Source organism: Puma concolor, chromosome A2, assembly GCF_028749965.1.
Source record: "Puma concolor isolate L17-30 chromosome A2, mPumCon1.1.hap2, whole genome shotgun sequence".
Taxonomy (NCBI): Eukaryota; Metazoa; Chordata; class Mammalia; order Carnivora; family Felidae; genus Puma; species Puma concolor.
The window spans coordinates 117,069,137-117,087,370 of record NC_141668.1 but is presented as its reverse complement, the minus strand read 5'-3'; the positions used below and the strand labels follow the sequence as shown (position 1 = coordinate 117,087,370).

General features: G+C 40.6%; 1 protein-coding gene across 2 annotated transcripts in view; it reads right to left on the bottom strand.

Annotated features, from left to right (window-relative positions):
• The window catches only part of RAF1 (Raf-1 proto-oncogene, serine/threonine kinase), an 83,916-nt gene extending 70,432 nt beyond the window's left edge, over nt 1-13,484 (bottom strand). Inside the window, exon 1 of one of the 2 annotated variants that reach the window (XM_025922716.2) lies at nt 13,109-13,484. The gene's annotated coding sequence lies outside the window, so the exon portion shown is untranslated. The remainder of the gene's footprint in view (nt 1-13,108) is intronic. The other variant, XM_025922723.2, reaches the window with a different exon arrangement.
• Between the last annotated feature and the right edge of the window lie 4,750 nt (nt 13,485-18,234).

Below are 18,234 nucleotides of genomic sequence, written 5' to 3'. Positions count from 1 at the left end.
CATATTTTAATGTGCTTATAATGCAACTTCACTATTCACTTCTCCTTTAAGCTCATTCCTTTCTTCTGTCCAGCTTCAACCCACCTGAGACATTTGGTGATCAATTTTTCAAAATTTTCCCAAACTTCCTTTAGTAAGTGTTTTGTTTTTTTTCTTTTCTTTTCTTTTTTTTTTTTTAATTCAATTGGTCACATAATCCTGGAAAAAATCATTCTCACACATAAAATGTTTCTGACAGACATTCTCAAATACTTAAATCAAATGTCATCTCATCCAAGCTAGGAAATAATATGTCTAGTTTGGAAAAGTCTTAGGTTACAGTTTTCCAACCAGTCCAAAAGGGCACTCTGATGCACTGCAAGGTGGTGTGTGTGTCAATATTTTGAGTTTCCTCACTCCTCTTTCTCAATTTCTGACCACAAATTGGCAACTTCATCAGATGACTGGGCAGCATAAAGGCACATGAGGAAATGTGACACTCTACACCCTTCTAGAAGTTAGCAAGCAGGAGCTGCCCAAGTTTATAAAAGATTGTAATTTTTAAAAGGTAATCAGTTTAAAAATAGAAGTTAAAAATTAGCTAGTTCAAAACAATATGTTAAAGCAATCAGCTCCACAGTAAAGGACCTCTGAGAACAATTTCATTTTTAATTCTTGACACAAATTAGTTTTTCATTTAAAGTCACTTTGAACTCTTTTTTAGCCAAAGTTTTACTTTTCATCTCCAAACCTGTCAGTTTCTTTATTGAGGCAGCAACTGCTAATTTTAAAATGAACAGACCCTTGGGGCGCCTGGGTGGCTCAGTGGGTTAAGTGTCTCACTTCAGCTCGGGTCATGATCTTGCAGTTCAGGAGTTTGAGCTCCGCATCAGGCTCTATGCTGACAGCTCAGAACCTGGAGCCTGCTGCAGTTTCTGTGTCTCCTCTCTCTCTCTGCTCCTCCTCTGCTCATGCATGTTCTGTCTCTCTCTTCCAAAAATAAACATTAAAAAAGTTTTTTTTTTAATTTTTAAAATGAACAGACCCATTTACAAAGTATACCATTAACACAAGTACCAAAATATACCTCACACAAATGAAATATGGCCTATGATCATTCGGATGGCCAGGTAATAAAGATGGACACGTAGTCAAAGAGGAAGGAAGGGAAACAAAAACCACCCAGATACCTCACTCTGCTGAGTTAATGCCTGGAAATGACTTTACCTTGTACCACCAAATTTCTTCTCCTTTTTTTTTTTTTTTTTTTTAACTGTAAACTCTGTGCCCAATGTGGGGCTTGAATTCACCACCCCAATATCAAGAGTCATGTGCTCTACCGAGCCAGCTACAGATCACTAATTTCTATTCCACATAAAAGGCATGAATTTTAGTGGCAAATCTTGCATAATCAGCAATTAAAAAATAGCATCTGCCTTCCTCAAGAATAAAGACATGATATATAAAATAAGTAAATCCACTATTCTGCACATTAGCACAGGCAGACACTGGAATTTACCCTTGACATAGGAGGTATTCCTTCATGTTTACAACTTGTCAGAACAATTTCAGGAAGTAACCATCTGATTCTCCTATAATTCCTTCCAGAGTCAATGGCTCTCACATAGAAAAGGTTTCCTTAGTCTTTCGCTCTACCCTCAAAGGTACACACCTTGCTTGCTTTAAGAACTTGGAAGAAACAAAAAAGAAAAAAAAAAAAGAACTTGTAAGAATTATAGCTAAGGCACCTGTAAAATCGACAGTAACTTTTTTTCTTCAGGAAATATATATTTTTAGTTTATTCCTTTGGGGGGGGGGGTGGGGGCAGAGAGGGAGCGAGAGAGAGAATCCCAAGCAAGCTCCGCACTGTCAGCACAAGCCTAATGCGGGGCTCAATTTCACAAACTGTAAGATCATGACCTGAGCCCAAGTCAAAAGCTGAGCCACCCAGGTGCCTGAAATACTTTTCAGAAAATATTCTTTTTAATGTTTTTAATGTCCATTTATTTCTGAGAGAGGAAGAGACAGAGTGTGAGCAGGCGAAGGTCAGAGAGAGAGGGAAACAGAATCCAAAGCAGGCTTCAGGCTCTGAGCTGTCCTCAAGAGCCTGACATGGGGCTTGAACTCACAAACCGTGAGATCATGACCTGAACCAAAGTCGGACACTTAACCGACTGAGCCACTCAGGCACCCCTCTGAAAGTATTTTAAATCAATTTTTCAAAAATAATTTTCTTGGGGCACCTGGGTGGCTCAGTCGGTTAAGCATCCGACTTCAGCTCAGGTCATGATCTCGCAGTCTTTGAGTTCAAGCCCCACGTCCGGCCCTGTGCTGACAGCTTGGAGCCTGCTTCTGATTCTATGTCTCCCTCTCTCTCTCTCTCTCTCTCTCTCTCTCTCTGCCCCTCCCCCCTCATGCTCTGTCTCTCACTCTCAAAAATGAATAAATGTTAAAAAAAAATTTAAAAAAAAATAATTTTAAGACAAGGATATGTGCACAAGTCTTCCCTGTAACTAGACCATTAATTCATTAAAGCTTTAAATTATACCCAGCTACTCTACTATAGGATTAAAAAAACAAAACATGAAAATATAACCTATATAATTATATATCAAAGTATGAATGCCTTAGGAGAAGAACTATATGTATTTTCTACATCTTGTTACACTCCATCATTCGATATGGCACACCCTGCATAAAATTAGGTGCTCAAATATCTGAATAAAATATTAATGGAGAAAAGACATAATTACAATATTTATCCTAATTTTTTTCATGAATACTAAATCACTACCTACCACATAAAAATATTAGCATATAATCTAAGGATCCAGATATTTCCATATATACTGCACCCAGGCACAGAACTGAGAAGAAAAGAATAAGGAGCACTATTCATTCAATTTCTAAGAACCTACTTGCAACTGCTAGTTGCTTTGAAGAATATAAAGTTCAGAAAGGCATTGCCCTTTGCCTTCCAGAAGCTTTAAAAAAAAAATTTTTTTTTTAACGTTTATTTTTGAGAGAGAGAGAGAGAGAGAGAGAGAGAGAGCATGAACGAGGGAGGGTCAGAGAGAGAGGGAGACAGAATCTGAAACAGGCTCCAGGCTCTGAGCAGTCAGCACAGAGCCCGACGCAGGGCTCGAACTCACGGACCCCGAGATCATGACCTGAGCCGAGGTCGGACGCTTAACCAACTGAGCCACCCAGGCGCCCCCAGAAGCTTTTAAAGTAGAAGAAAAGAACCATCACTTACCCAAAACTGACTATGTGCTAGGCACTGTGCTAAGAGCTTTCAGGATGACAAGCAATCCTACGACAAAATGTGGCAGCCTTCTTTGGCGGGGAGGGAGGCAGTGACATATAAAACTATTAATTTGCAGTGTGGAAAGATCACTTCTAGCTTAGTGGAAGAAGAGGCAGACAGTTAAGGATAACTTCACCGTAGTATTGGAACTAGAAGGAGTAGCATTTCAATAGATAAATGCAGAGGCAAAACAAAAGCCAAACTGTATCAAGGAAGTAAGAGTAGAGGAAGAGTCTGGAAATGAGTGTGTAGTACAGTCTTTTTAGCTTTTTACACAACTTTGTTTCCCTTTTATTTTAAATCTTCATACTTAATGATTTTACAAACATACCCATTATAAATAGCAACCCCTCCCCATCCTCACTACCCTCTAAAACTTTTACCCTGCTTTATTTTTTCTTTAGCATCTAAATGATATTTTTTGATATTTTTTTAAATATCCTTTCTTTGCTTTACCTTTCCCTTCTTCCCCCATCTAACCCCACCAAGTAACCTATGTTAACAACCCAATAATATTCTTTGGTACTTTCTCCATGCTTATAATCTCATACAGACGTCATAAGCACATACATACACAAGCTTTTCATGATAATTTATATTTTCCAACCTATTAGTTTTTTTAAAAGATACAATGACTAATTACCAAATACATGTTCACGGGGAGCGGGCTTAAAAATATGGAAAAATACAAAAACTAACCTAGAGATGGCTCTTGCCAACATTTATGGACATATGCATCCAATCTTTTCTATGCATATATACTTGTAAATATTGTTCTTTATAAAGATGAGATCTTTTTATACTAATTTTAGTACCCTCCTTTTTTCACTTTATAGATCTTATCACTCAGGATTAACTGAAATCATCTTTCACTGGTTGACTGAATACACTTTATTTTTTTTTGTAAATTTTTTTTTAACATTTATTTATTTTTGAGACAGACAGAGAGCATGAACAGGGGAGGGTCAGAGAAAGAGGGAGACACAGAATCTGAAACAGGCTCCAGGCTCTGAGCTGTCAGCACAGAGCCCGACGCGGGGCTCGAACCCACGGACTGTGAGATCATGACCTGAGCCGAAGTCGGACACTTAACCGACTGAGCCACCCAGGCGCCCCTGACTGAATACACTTTAGATTAAAAGGATGAAAAAAAATAAAAGAAAATAAAAAAATAAAAAAATAAAAGGATGATACAAGTTTTTTATTTTTTTAATTTTTTTTTTTAACCTTTATTTATTTTTGAGACAGAGAGAGACAGAGCACGAACAGGGGAGGGGCAGAGAGAGAGGGAGACACAGAATCTGAAGCAGGCTCCAGGCTCTGAGCCATCAGCCCAGAGCCCAAGGCGGGGCTCGAACTCACGGACCACGAAATCGTGACCTGAGCTGAAGTCAGATACTTAACCGACTGAGCCACCCAGGCGCCCCAAGTTTATTCTTTTCAAAAAAGATGAGTCATTAATTGTGTGATATCTCTCTAAAGAGCATTACATACAAATACATTTATAAGGGTGAAAAAAGTCCAAGAGATGCAAATATAGCCAACTTCTAAGTTTCCTGTTTGCTCATTAGATTTAATTAGCAGTAAGAAAAAAGCTTAGCACCACTTCACATCCGTTAGGATAATTATTGTCAAAAAAGGAAAAATAAAAGTGTTGACAAGGATATGAACCCTTGTCAAATTGGAACCCTTGTGTATTACTGGTATAAATGTAAAATGGGGCCGTTGCTATGAAAACAGTGGCAGTTCCTCAAAAAGTTAAAACCAGATTATCATATGATCCAGCAATTCCACTCCTAGTACACTCAAAAGAACTGAGAGCAAAGACTCAAACAGATACCTATAAACAAATATTCATAACAGCATTATTCACAACAAACAAAAGGTAGAAACAAGAATCCATCAACAGATGACTGTATAAACAAAATATTTAACATACAACCACACCCACAGAAACATTATTCAGCCATAAAAAGGAATGAAATTTTGATACATGGTACAATATGGATAGACTTTAGAAACACATTAAAATAAACCAGATGCAAAATCACAAACATTGTATGATTTTCCCTTACATGAGGTACTTGAAATGAGCAAATTCATAGACAGAAAGTAGAATTTACCAGAGGCTGGAGGTAGGGAGGAATGGGGAGTTATTGTTTAATGGGTACAGGGTTCTCTTTGGGATGGAGAAAATGTTCCGGAAATAAATAGTGGTGATGGTTGCGCAATGCTGTGAATGTAATATAATGCCACTGAATAGTACACTCAAATACGGTTAAAATGGTAAATTTTAGGTTGTATATAGTTTACCTGTCCCAGGCCCCAAAAAGCCTGAGGGGCCCATTTCACATTGTCAGCTAAATATTAGTCATAAAGGTCATGATTTCTACTCTCACAATTCACAATTGCACTCTAATTCCAGTCTAGACTAACATGAAGGAAGGTAGAATATCACATATCCCCTCACATTCTCTCTGGTTAAAATGCTGTTCCGTGTATAAAGCCTATGAATGCAGAAGGAAACAGCCAGCATGACAAGAGTGCTTGAGCCCATGAATCAAGGAAGGAGGTGCTAAAGCAGGCAAACATCCTCAAGGAGCTGGCAGTGAGAACCCAGAGCAGTCTACAAATAATGCCTCATAGAAGGGAAGCTAAGCAAAATAACTTCTTCAACATATATCCTAAGTAACAAAGTTCTGAGTACAAGTTTAGTAAGTATACCCTTTTAATAGTAAGCATTTGTGTGCTTGTGATGGGCAGTAGGAACTAAGTCCACAGGTGATTAACCTCTGAATCTCCACTCATTCAATTAATGTTATGTAATCAAGACAAAGTTTTAAGAACTGGGAATCATAACCAAGAGTAAGATATGCTCCACCTTTAAGGAAATTAAGTCTAGCCAGAGTTGTAAGACATCTACACAAAAATTCAATTCAATAAACACTATTTAGCACCTTCCAGTCAACGAAATGGCTGCAATCAGGTGTCAGCCATTATGCTAAACTCTGGGTAGTCAAAGTTAAGATACAATCTTCTAGAGGGGCGCCCAGGTGGCTCAGTCAGTTAAGTGTCTGACGTCAGCTCAGGTCATGATCTCACAGTTCATGGGTTTGAGCCCTGCTTCGGGCTCTGTGCTGACAGCTCTGTCTTTGGATTCTGTCTGTCGGGAGATCAGAGCCCCCACAGGGGGCTCTATGCTAGGTGTAGAGCCTGCCTAAGATTCTCTCTCTCTCCTGCTCATGCACTCATTTTTTTCTCTCTCAAAAACCCTAGAATTAAGTGTTGGAATTTAGACACAACACTTTCACTGAAGCACCTGGGCCTGGTTCCTCAGCCTCTGAAAGGGAAAAAATTTTAACAAATATTAATAAAAGAGAAATTGCATATTGAGTAGGAAGCATTAATTTCAGATTATAATCTAATGGGATGGTGAGCTCACAAATGGTTATATGATAAAGGCCATAAGAAAAATAAATGCAAAGGGTTTTATGGTGGGCCTCAAGGAAGGAAACATAATGAGAAAAAGAGAAAAAAAGAAAAAGAGAAAAAGATCAGGAAATATTTAGAAGATGGGTGTTCAAAATGGCTCTTAAAAGAGGAACAGATAAAAGTGAGGAAATTGTGTCACTCTCTCATTAGGATAAGGTCGCAGAAGGCAGGAATCTGCCTTACTCATCCTGCACGAAGCACAATGGCCTGCACCTACGTAAGTGCTTAAAAAAAAAAAAAAAAGTATGAGGAATCTCTATTAGTAAGACATAAAAACAAGAACTGCTTAGTCTAATAGGCAATGGAAGACCAGCACATCTTCACTATATTGTTATCACAAAATAGGATACATAAAAACCCCATTATTTCCCTCCATGAAAGAAAGCTGGGTAGCTGGGGAACAACGGGGGAGGTAGAATTACTCTGCACAACTTTATTTACTTGGCCTAACTTTCTGTATCCTTTGACTTTTGTGGCATGAGACAGTATTATCTATTCAAGAAAATTAATAAAATTTAGTTTTTAAGAAGATGGCCTGAGTGGCTCAGTCAATTGAGCATCTGACTCTTAACTTAGGCTCATGTCATGATCTCATGGTTCATGGGTTCGAGCCCTGCTTCGGGCTATGTGCTGACAGCGCCTGTGGAGCCTGCTTGGCATTCTCTTTCCCTCTCTCTTCCATTCCCTCTGTTGCGCTCTCTCTCCCTATCAAAATAAATAAATTTTAAAATTTTTAATTTTTAAGAATCTGCACAGTAACAAAGTGAATCTGACAGTAATGTGGAGAAAGCCCTGGCATATTAAGAAGAAAAGGGAGTTTACTTTAGAGGTTCTAACAATACGTAAAGCAAATAGTAATAAAAGCCTGAATTAATCTGGAGAAAGCAGAAAATGGCTGAAAGAAGCTCAAAAATATAGTTGTGAATGGAATCTGACAGTGACTGAATGTTTGGAGTAAACATGAAGACCCACACCATGAATACAAGTAACTTTATTAAATGTATTTTTCTATCATAAAAGTAACATATTCAGAGAATATAGAAAGTATAAAGAACATTATCCTTATTTCTACTCTTTAACAACCATTGTTAACATCTACACGTATTTTCTTCCTATATGTAGGTTTTGAGATTTTTTTTTAAAACAGCTTGAGATATAATTCACATTCCATACAAATCAAGTACTTGAAATGTAAAATTCAATGGCTATTATATTCAGAGTTGCACACCATCTCCACAATCAATTTTAGAACATTTCATTACTTCCACCAAAAACAAAAACAAAAAAAAACAAAAAAAAAAAAAACCCCACAAAAACTATCACTGCCCCTGCCCACTCCCCACTCCCTCCAGTCCCTGGCAACCACTAACCTACATTCTGTCTCTGGATTGGCCTATTCTGGACATTTCATATAAAAGGAATCATACAAAATGTGGACTTTTATGACTAGCTTCTTTCATTTAACATGTTTGCAAGGTTTATACATGTTGGAGAATGTATCAGTACACCATTTCTTTTTACTACTGAATAACATTCCACTGTTTTTTTTTATATACAACTGTAATCATTCCAGATATGTAATTTTGTGTTCAGCATTTTCCATGTCATCAATGTTTCATATAATCCATACTTAATGACAAGTATAGTGCTCCATCAAATGGCTGTACCGCAGTTTATTTAATCACTTTTTAAAGTTTATTTATTTTGAAGGGGGAAAGGGAGAGAGATAACAAAGAAGAGAGAGAGACAGAATCCCAAGCAGAATCCACACTATCAGTGCAAAGCTCGATGCAGGGCTAGAACTCACAAACCTGGAGATCAAGACCTGATCCAAAGTCAGCCACTTAACCCACTAAGCCACCCAGGTGCCCCTAACTTAGTCATTATTGTTGGGCTTTTGAACTCTTTCCAGTCTTTTCTATTGTAACAAATTCTCTTTAATGAAAATGATAGCTCCTTTCTGAATGATCTTCTGGATCCAGAGAAATGCCTCTCCTAGAAACTCTGAGCTTCTTAATGAGATTTGCTACAGAAAACAAAAGTCACACCCTTCCAGGGAAAATTCAGAATTTCATCCATCCCAAATCTAGGTAAAGGGCAGATGCTAAAAGCTGCCCATGGCTAAAAGGATACCTCAAAAATACCTAGATTAAGATCTGTCTGGCTCAGTCAGTAAAGCATGCGACTCTTGATCTCGGGGTTGTAAATTCAAGCTCCACATTAGGGATAGAGATTACTTTAAAAAACAACCAATAAAAAAAAAAAGAATGAAAAGTCATCATTTTAAAGACACTGACATAAACATTAACTAGGCTGACTCTTCCATCAGAAATGTACATGGATTGGGGACACCTGGGTGGCATCCGACTTTGGCTGAGATCATAATATCATGGCTTGTGAGTTCAAGCCCCACATCAAGCTCACTGCTGTCAGCCTCTCAGCCCGCTTCAGATCCTGTCCCCTTCTCTCTGCCCCTCCCCCACTTGCACTCTCCCAATAAATAAATAAATATTTTAAAAAGAAAAAAAAAGGTATATGGATGAAAAAAGGTAAACACTTTGTCCAAATGTGATGCCTACTACTGGGCAACTTCAAAGAATCAGATCACTTTTGCTTTCCATAGCAGGATGAAAGAAAATAAATAGGAAAGAACACCTTGATTACAACAGTAAAAATGTTCTTACGCTGGTTATTTTATGACAATAAATGAGATCCAACTGGTAGAAAGAGGAGGAAGAGGACACCTGTACAGTCCACAAGGTCCTCACCAGCAATTAACATACTGAGTTCCCCTAAAACAATGTCCTTGCCTGCTGCTTCCCATTCCTTAACCAATGCAAACAATCTAAAAATCACAACGATTTTACAATTTGAAACTAGCTTTAGTATTGCTAATCCCCACCAAATAAGATCCCTTAGAATCTGGTCTAAAAATAAAACTATGTGTCAACTGTTCCTCAAGAAAAACTATGTACACTGATTGGAATGTGAAGCAATTAACACTTTGTGAGTGATTTGCCAAAGAGACTTCAGATAGCCTGGGCCAAAACCAATAACAAAGAAACAACACCCACTTGACATTTTCCTTGGTTAAACTGAGATTTTAGGAGCAATTTTAGAAGAAAGGCTAACAGATGTGAAGTTAAACTCTAAAATCATTGAGAGCTACACAAGTATTATAGGAGAAATGGAGGAACAAAATGATTCAACCACTGCAAAATAAAAAATGAAAACTTTAATATGTAATTAAGGAACTTTTACTCAACTTTTAAGGCAAGAATACCTAGTCATTACAATTGTGAGGATGATAAGCAAGGTAGTTTAGCCTTATACTAAAAATACTAACTAAATTGTAACACAAACATCTAGGGTTACATTTAGCACCTAGTCAGTTTAGCAAATAGGAATTTTTCACCATTGATACACATACATAAACACTCATATACATACAAGATAAGGTAACCTAAAATTCTACACAACCTCATCCTAAATAAGCCCAGTATTCCTTGGTTTTCTAATTAATTTAGTCAAGGTGAGCAATTTTCCAACCATAGTTTTAAAGAAATGATTTCCACGATCCGTACAATTTGAAAAACGAAAAACCCTTGCAAGTTCCATTTTGTGGTTTCATAACCCCCTACTGTCACACAGTCCACTGCCTTTCAAAAGCAATATTTAGAATTCTCTTCTGCAAGTCAACATTAAGGCATGCTGTTTGGTTAACAAGCTCCTCCCAAGATCAGGATTATTATGTATGGCCTATTATGTTCCTAACATGCAAACAAAAGCCCTCCCTCATGTAACATTTTTCTATTTTTAGGAAGTAGGTTACTAACAAAGTTTTATCTGAAATTAAAATGTAGTATCATATATTTACTAACAAACTACCTGAGATAGTAATTTAAAGTTACTAATTGTATTTTCCATTTAATAAGTCACTACTATTATGGAAAAGCCAAATTTAACTTCTAACAAGTTGTTTAAACTTCAAAGCAAACCACCTACTTTGGATTTCACAAATGGCATGTTTTAAACTAACTACAACTAGTTTCAGAGCAGTTGTAATACCATACTTGATGTTTAATTACCCACTCTCCATTTCATCTTTTAGATACTTCTCATCGCAAATGACCAGTTTAATGTTTCCCTGTTTTCTGCTAAACCAAATCCGATAAAATATGCTCTAATGTATTTCACTGAAGCCTTCTACTTTGAAGGCTTACACTCTTCAACTGACAAGAGTTTTAACAAGGCTAAGCAACTGCACTACAATTTCTAATCACAAACACCACATACCTAAAAGATAAGCTTTTCCAGCAGAAACAGTAACAGGTTTATTTTCCCAAGTATCCAATGTTCAACTGGGTCAAATGTTTCTGTTGCATTTTAAACAGCTTAGCCCTTGAAGTGATAAGGGTGAAAACAAGCCAAAAGTATCTTAATGTTCTTCAGTGGCATATAATCATCACAACCCTAGACAACAAACTTAGGAACTTCAAGCTGAAGTCTGTTAAGATAATAATAATCACTGTAGCATACGCATTAATCACAACAATACAACAATTTGGGGTAAATTATGTTTACAGAGCTGAAGACTTTAGAACAAAATTGGAAACCACGGAATCTATGCAAAGAAAGTTTACTATATACAACACACTTAATAAATTAAAAATACTTGCATTCTACACTTTTCAGCTTTTTTATATAATCTTCCAATTTCTACATGACCGGGGAGCATGGTTTTTCTTGCCAACAGCCATTTAAAATGCAGTATTAGCAGCGTGCACTATACGTATAAAGTTTTACTGGTGAGCAAGTAAAACCTCAGAAGAATCTCTTGCAGAAACACCTAGAATAGGAGCTCAGTTCATTCACCATTGTGTAAGTGCAAAACATTTGACATAAAAGCACTTAACCAAAAATGTTCTTAAATGGGTTTAACAAAGTAAGTCTTTTCAATTACTATCAGCTTCAATATAAAGACAAGGGATAAAAATACTTATCAGAAAGAAAAAAATAGCAATACTCCTTTAATCAAATTATATCAACTAGTTCACTCTGGAACAAAGAGCCTTCACAATCTAGACAAATATTCTTTTAGACACCCATCTCTCACCACTTCCTTCCTGCACCCTAGATTCTCTGCTGCACCCCAAACTCATCCCAACTCCTGCATGTCTCTATGCCTTTGTACCAGCGGTTTCCTCAGCTTAGAACGCTCTCCCCTCCTCCTCACCTGGTGAGCACTTACTCACCAAGTCCAAAACTGGCCGCAAAAGTTCCCTCCGGTGTCCAAGCTACCTCAACTCCTCCAGGCAAACTAGCCGTTCCAAATTCCCACAACACTTGGTAAGTCCATCCTTATCACAGCGCATTGTTTTCACGCCTTGGGAGCGAATGAAGAGCAGGCTCCCTCCGCTCAGCCCACAGAGGACAAGGCAGGCAGAAACACTCAAAGAACGTGAGCTGAATTCATCCCTGCTTAGATTAACTGACCCTCTAGAACCCGGTCACATCTCAAGGAGACATGGGGGATACTAACATTCTTCCCACCAGAGAAATGAATACCAGAGGGCACACCCAGAGCCCTGGAAAGAGAACAATGAATGAACACAGCCGCCTTTCCCCTCAAGATGTCCAAACTCCTCTTTCTGGGCATCGACTAGCTGCAGAACCTCTGCAGCTGCACAACCGAAGCGTCCAGACGGCTCTCTCTTCACACAAAAGACAGCCCTGGATCTTCACTCCAAAGCATCCCAGGGCCAAACCTCAGCATACGCATCCCAAACCTTTCATTAGTAACCCACGGAGTCCCGAAACCCAAGGCGAGGCCCCTATGCCTTTGTGGTGGGGAACTGACCCACTTCCGCCTCTCGTCCCCCATTCTTCTCGTCCTCCCTGTAAGAGTGTCACTTGAGTGACAGACTCTGAGTGAGGATGCAAGCCCGGGACCCCTCCGCGCCCAGAAAGAAAAGGAATTCGTCCATCTAAATGACAACACGGATAGGGGGCAATTCTGGGCAGATTTTCCCATTGCCAAAATATAAGGAATATGCACCGAGTACAGGGGTGGCGCTAGCACGTTTCCCCGAAACACAAGGAAATTTGAGTGGGGATGTGGAAACTCGGCTCGCCGGCCATGACACCGGGCCCCAGGGCTCCCGCCCGCCCACCGCCACCCGGGGTGACAGCGGCCTTGCCCAGGCCCTCGACCCGGCAGCCGCGGGGTCGCTCCATCAACGCTGCCCAGGCCGGGCCGCCGAGGAACCCGGCCCCTTCAGCCCCGCCGCCCAGCTCCCCCGGCATCCAGGGCCTGGCCCTGCCGCGTACCTGAAGGAGCCGAGCCGCCTCCGTGTCCCGTCGTCTGGTGGCGGCGTCTAGTCCGCTCCTCCTCCCCGCGGTGGGTGAGGGAGCGGGAGGCGGTCACATTCGGCGTGTCCCCAGCCCAGGGGACGGGGCCCCGGGCAGTCCCCGCATCGTCGCACTCGCGCTCCGCGCCTCGGGGCACACGCCCCAAAGCCCGGCCAGCTGGCCCTCTTCCGGGCCCTAGGAGAGCGGCAGAGAAGCCCTCCTGTCTCACGCCCGTCCTCGTCTTACTCCCGCCATCTAAGATGGCGGCCCCAACGCCCGCGACGAAGAGACTCTCGGGCGGCCCCGGCAAACGAGCCCTCCACTCGGTGCTCCTCCTCCCGACCTGCGGCGCCACCGGCTCTCTGCTTCTGCGTGAGCCCGCCTGGCAGCAGGCTTCAAACTTGGCTCGGGCATCTATCACTCTAGCCTGAACTCAGGCCCCGCCTCCCAGAGAAGGGGCGTGGTCTTGCCTTCTCGTTGGTCGCCATTTCGGACTAGTGGAGAGCGGAGGACCGGTTACTGGGCGGCTCTTGGGGTCAGGGGTTGGCAATCGAGAAGTGGCGGGGTTTGTACTCTTCGGAGGTGTCTGAGGGCTAGCGAGAGGGGAAGGCTAGCCTGCCAGCATCACAAGGCCTAGAGATAAGCAGACGTACGGGAGGACACAGCAAGCTGTGTACAACTTTGGCGCGTTCTATCGGTAGTCCAGCACGTAGAAGCGACTCAGCCACTTACCAGTTGTGGGGAAAGTCCCTCAGGTTTTCTGAGCCTCAGTTTCCTCATCTGTAGATTGGGGTCCTTTTTCCCCTCAGGTTGGCAAAAAGTTAAAAAGACTGTTAGTAGCTAATCTGGTACAAAGTACATGAAAACCTATTGTGTCCCCTAATTCATCGCTGGCAGGAATGGTTATGGGGAGGACAATTTGGCATTGCCCACTGACTTTTTTTTTTTTTTTTTTTTTTAGTGTGTATACCCCTTCTACCAGCAATTCCACCTTTAGGCACTTAATTTTAGAGAAGTGTGTTCATATGGGCACAAAGAAGCATGTACTAAGATGTTATTGTCATGTTGTTTGCATTAGAGATACTCTGGGAAAGATGTGGGTTAATTAAGTAGAAAACTTGAAACAGTGCTGCGTCCACAGTATGTGATATTATCCATCTTAAAAAGAATGAGGGAGATCTGTGTACTGACTTTTTTTTAAATCCAAGACATCACATTTTAAGTAGAACACTATGGTATGATCTTTATTCAAACACAGGCATACAAAATAACCCAATTAGTTATGACTGTTGTGTACCACACATTGTTCTGGGTATTGGGAAATCAACAACCAGAAGCCCTGCCTTCTAGTGATGAGAGACCAAAAGAAAATAGAAATAATAAATTCATGTAGTAATATGTGCAGTATATTGAAAACTGAAGATGAAGCAAGATGAGGACCAACATGAAAATAAATGCAGAAGAAAGAGTGGAAGGCATTGAATATAGAAAGTCCATGACAGTTTTGTGTGTGTGTTTGTGTGTGTGTGCATTTTTTTAAATAGGAGTAATAATAATATCTACTTCACAGGATTAAATGAGATTAAACATGGAAAGCACTTAGCACAAGAGCCTGGGGGTTGAGACTTCAGCACCTGGAGTCTGATCGCCTAGTTTTAAATTTGGACTCTGCCACTTCCTCATCTGTGACTGGGACCAGTCTTTTAAACCTCAGTTCCTCGGTTTCCTCCTCTGTAATGAAAACGTGACAGTATCCACCTCTCAGAGTTGTAAGGATTTCATGAGTTTAAGATACAAAGCACTTGGAACAGTGCCTGGCTCATGTTACACATTATAGAAGTGTTAGCTGTAATTATTATAGCTATCTCTTATCGTAATATTACTACTTGGGGTAGAGCAGCAAACCACACTTGCTGACCCCCAGGCCATTTCTTCCTTCAGCGGCTCCCAGCTGGTATTTGCCCAGCACTTCACAGCTTAGGGAGCCTGTGCTTCATTCAAACCCCTCAGCTGACCAGTAAGAGTGGCTATTTCATTTTCTTCCAAAACAGTTTATCGAGGTGAAATTCACATGAGATAAACTCAACCATTTCAAAGCAGACAATTCAGTAGCATTTAGTATGTTCACGGTGTTGTGCACCTCTACTTCCAAAATATTTCTATCACTCCATAGAAAATCCCCTTACCCATTAAGCAGTTTCTCCCCATCCCATTCCCACTTAGCCCTTGACAACCCCCAATATGCATTCTACAACTGAGGATTTATCTTTTCTGGATCTTTCATAGAACATGTGACCATTTGTGTCTGGTTCTTTTTGTTTTGTTTTTTTAAGAGACAGCATGAATAAAAGGGGCGGGCAGAAGGAGAGGGAGAATCTTAAAGCAGGCCCCATGCCCAGCTCGAAGCCTAACACAGGTCTCAATCTCACAACTATGAGATCATGACCTGAGCCAAGGTCAAGAGTCAGACACTTAACCGACTGAGCCAGCCAGGAGCCCCTGTGTCTGGTTCTTTTTACTTAGCATAACGTTTTAAAGATTCATTCACATGACAGAATGTATCAGTACTTCATTTCTTTTTATGACAATAATTTTCCACCATACGTATATAGCACAGTTGGTTGATGAACATTTGGGCTGTTTCTGTCTTTAGGCTATTGTGAATAGTGCTGTTGAGTATGCAAATATATGTGCTGTTGTGAGTATGCAAATATATGTACTATTTTCAGTTCTTTCAGGCATATACCTAAGAGTAGAATTGGAGGCATCATCTTATACCCCACTGGGTTGCATATCCTCTACTTTAGAAATCTCTGGCTTGGTGGTAGGAAAGGTCAGAAGAGCTAGAAAGAATGGACATGCCATAATCTCAGATCACACAGAGAGAAAGAATAGGTATCAGTGGGGGAGGCTAATGTGGAAACTTACCTGGGTGTTGGGATGTTCTAGTTAATTTGGGGGGTAGTTACATGGGTCTGTGTGTGTGTGTGTGTGTGTGTGTGTGTGTGTGTAGAAATCAGTATGTGTTCTCTCTATACATTTGTTTCACCTCAATATAAAAAAATTTTTTTGGTAAAGATACACAATAAGGTCTTTAAGCCTGGCTAAAAGAATGCATTTTTTAGGTGAAGGAAACAAAAACAAATGATAGCTACCATTTACAAAGCCTTTTCATGCAGGCGTTTTGTACAATCACCAGTACACATCACTACCAATAAGTCCTGATCTTCAAATGAGGAATTCTTCTGAGAGGGCAATTAATCCAAGGACAAAGCTGGGAAATGGTGGAGCAGGGATTTGGACCTGTTCATTTGTTCATTCATCATTCAGTTGATAAAGATTTCTGTTGTGCCTCACGTGTGCCAGTTCCTGTGTTAGCACCGGACCCATGACAGTGAACAAGCCAAGGTCCTTGCCCTCAAGGGCTTGAAGGTCCGGTGGGGGAGGACAAGCAGCAAACTGGTAAACAAATCAACATAAAAACTAGGATCATGGTCAGTCAATGAAGAGAATGACTAGAGAATTACAGAATGGGAAAAGGGTGTATCTTTAGGCTCAGCAGTCATGGAAGTTCTCTCTTAGGAAGTAAGACATAAGCTGAGCACTGAAGGATGAAAAAGAACCACATAAAGAGCAGCTGGAACAGCACATGAAGGGCCATGAAGTGGGAAAGGAACATGGGCCAGTGTGGTTAGAACACAGAGAACGAGGGAGGGCGAGGTGGGAAGAGGACAAAGGATGGAGTCATACCCAGTCTGACTCCCACAACTTCCATGCCTTTCCATGCCACCCTACCTCTCCACTGAGTTTAATTTTAGTTACAGACGAGTTTGAAAGATGGGCCTGACCTGGGCTGGGTGCTGAGAGAGACAGAGCCTTGTAAACAGTTACCCCACCAGGTGACCCAAGTGTGCCCTAAGGGCCAGCTGACAGGAGTTCTGTGGTACCACAGCAGAGGAGGGAGGGAGTGACCGGTTCTGTCAGAGAGGCCTCCACAGAGGCAACACTTAAGCTGAGCCTTTAAGAAGGAGTCAGAATTTTCCATACTGAGATGGGTGGGAGGGCAGGGCAGGAGGTGGAAACCATACAGGCAAAAGCATAGAGATGTGACTTAACATACAGGTTTGGGAAACAGTAGTTCTCAGTTGGAAATTGCCTCCCTGAGCAGAGAACATGAGAGAATGGTAAAGGGGATGTCTGGAGGGGCAAAAAGACGTCTGGCCAAGGGTCAATCTCCCTCAAGCCATAATGAGGCAGTCCATAATGGGGGGTGGGGTGGTGGTTAAGGGGCTAGTTATTGGGGTGTCATATGCAGAAAAGCCTAATGCAGAGTCATCTTGGAAATCAAGTCAAAATTAAGGCCTGGACTCTCTCAGAAATTACTTGGGACATAGAAACTGGAACAATCTCTATGGAAGTCAATTTGGCAATATCAAAATTATAAATGTGCATACCTTTTGTTAAAGAAAGTGTCCTGGGAATTTGTCCTATAGATATGCCTATAAGTGTGTGAAATGATGTATGTACAAGATTATTCCTTGCTGCATTGCTTATAATCAAAGAAATGTTATGCAATTAGGTGAAAGATGAACTCTCTTATATACTGATATGGAAAGATAGCTAAGAAGTACTGTTGAAGGAGGGAAAAAAAAGCCAACGGATAAAACAGTGTGACCAGTATGCTACTTTTTGGGAAAAGAAAGAAAAGCATTTGTTTAAGTCTGAAGGACACACAAAATGCTACTAACAGTGATCACAGGCTAGGGTCAGGGTGGGAACTGGGAATGGAACTATGGAATATAGAACTGGTAAAAATAGTTTGTACTGCCTTTTTATAACTTTTATTTCCTTGGTTTTTTTGTTTCTTTTGTTTTCTTTTTTAAATATATTTTTTAATGTTTATTTATTTTGAGAAATAGAGCACAAGCAGGGGAGAGGCAGAGAGAGGGAGAGAAAGAACCCCAAGTAGGTGCCACACTGTCAGTGCAGAGTCTGATGTGGGTCTTGAACTTACGAACCATGAGATCATGACCTGAGCCAAAATCAAGAGTTGAATTCTTAACCGACTGAGCCACCCAGGTGCCCCTCCTTTTCAATTTAATTTA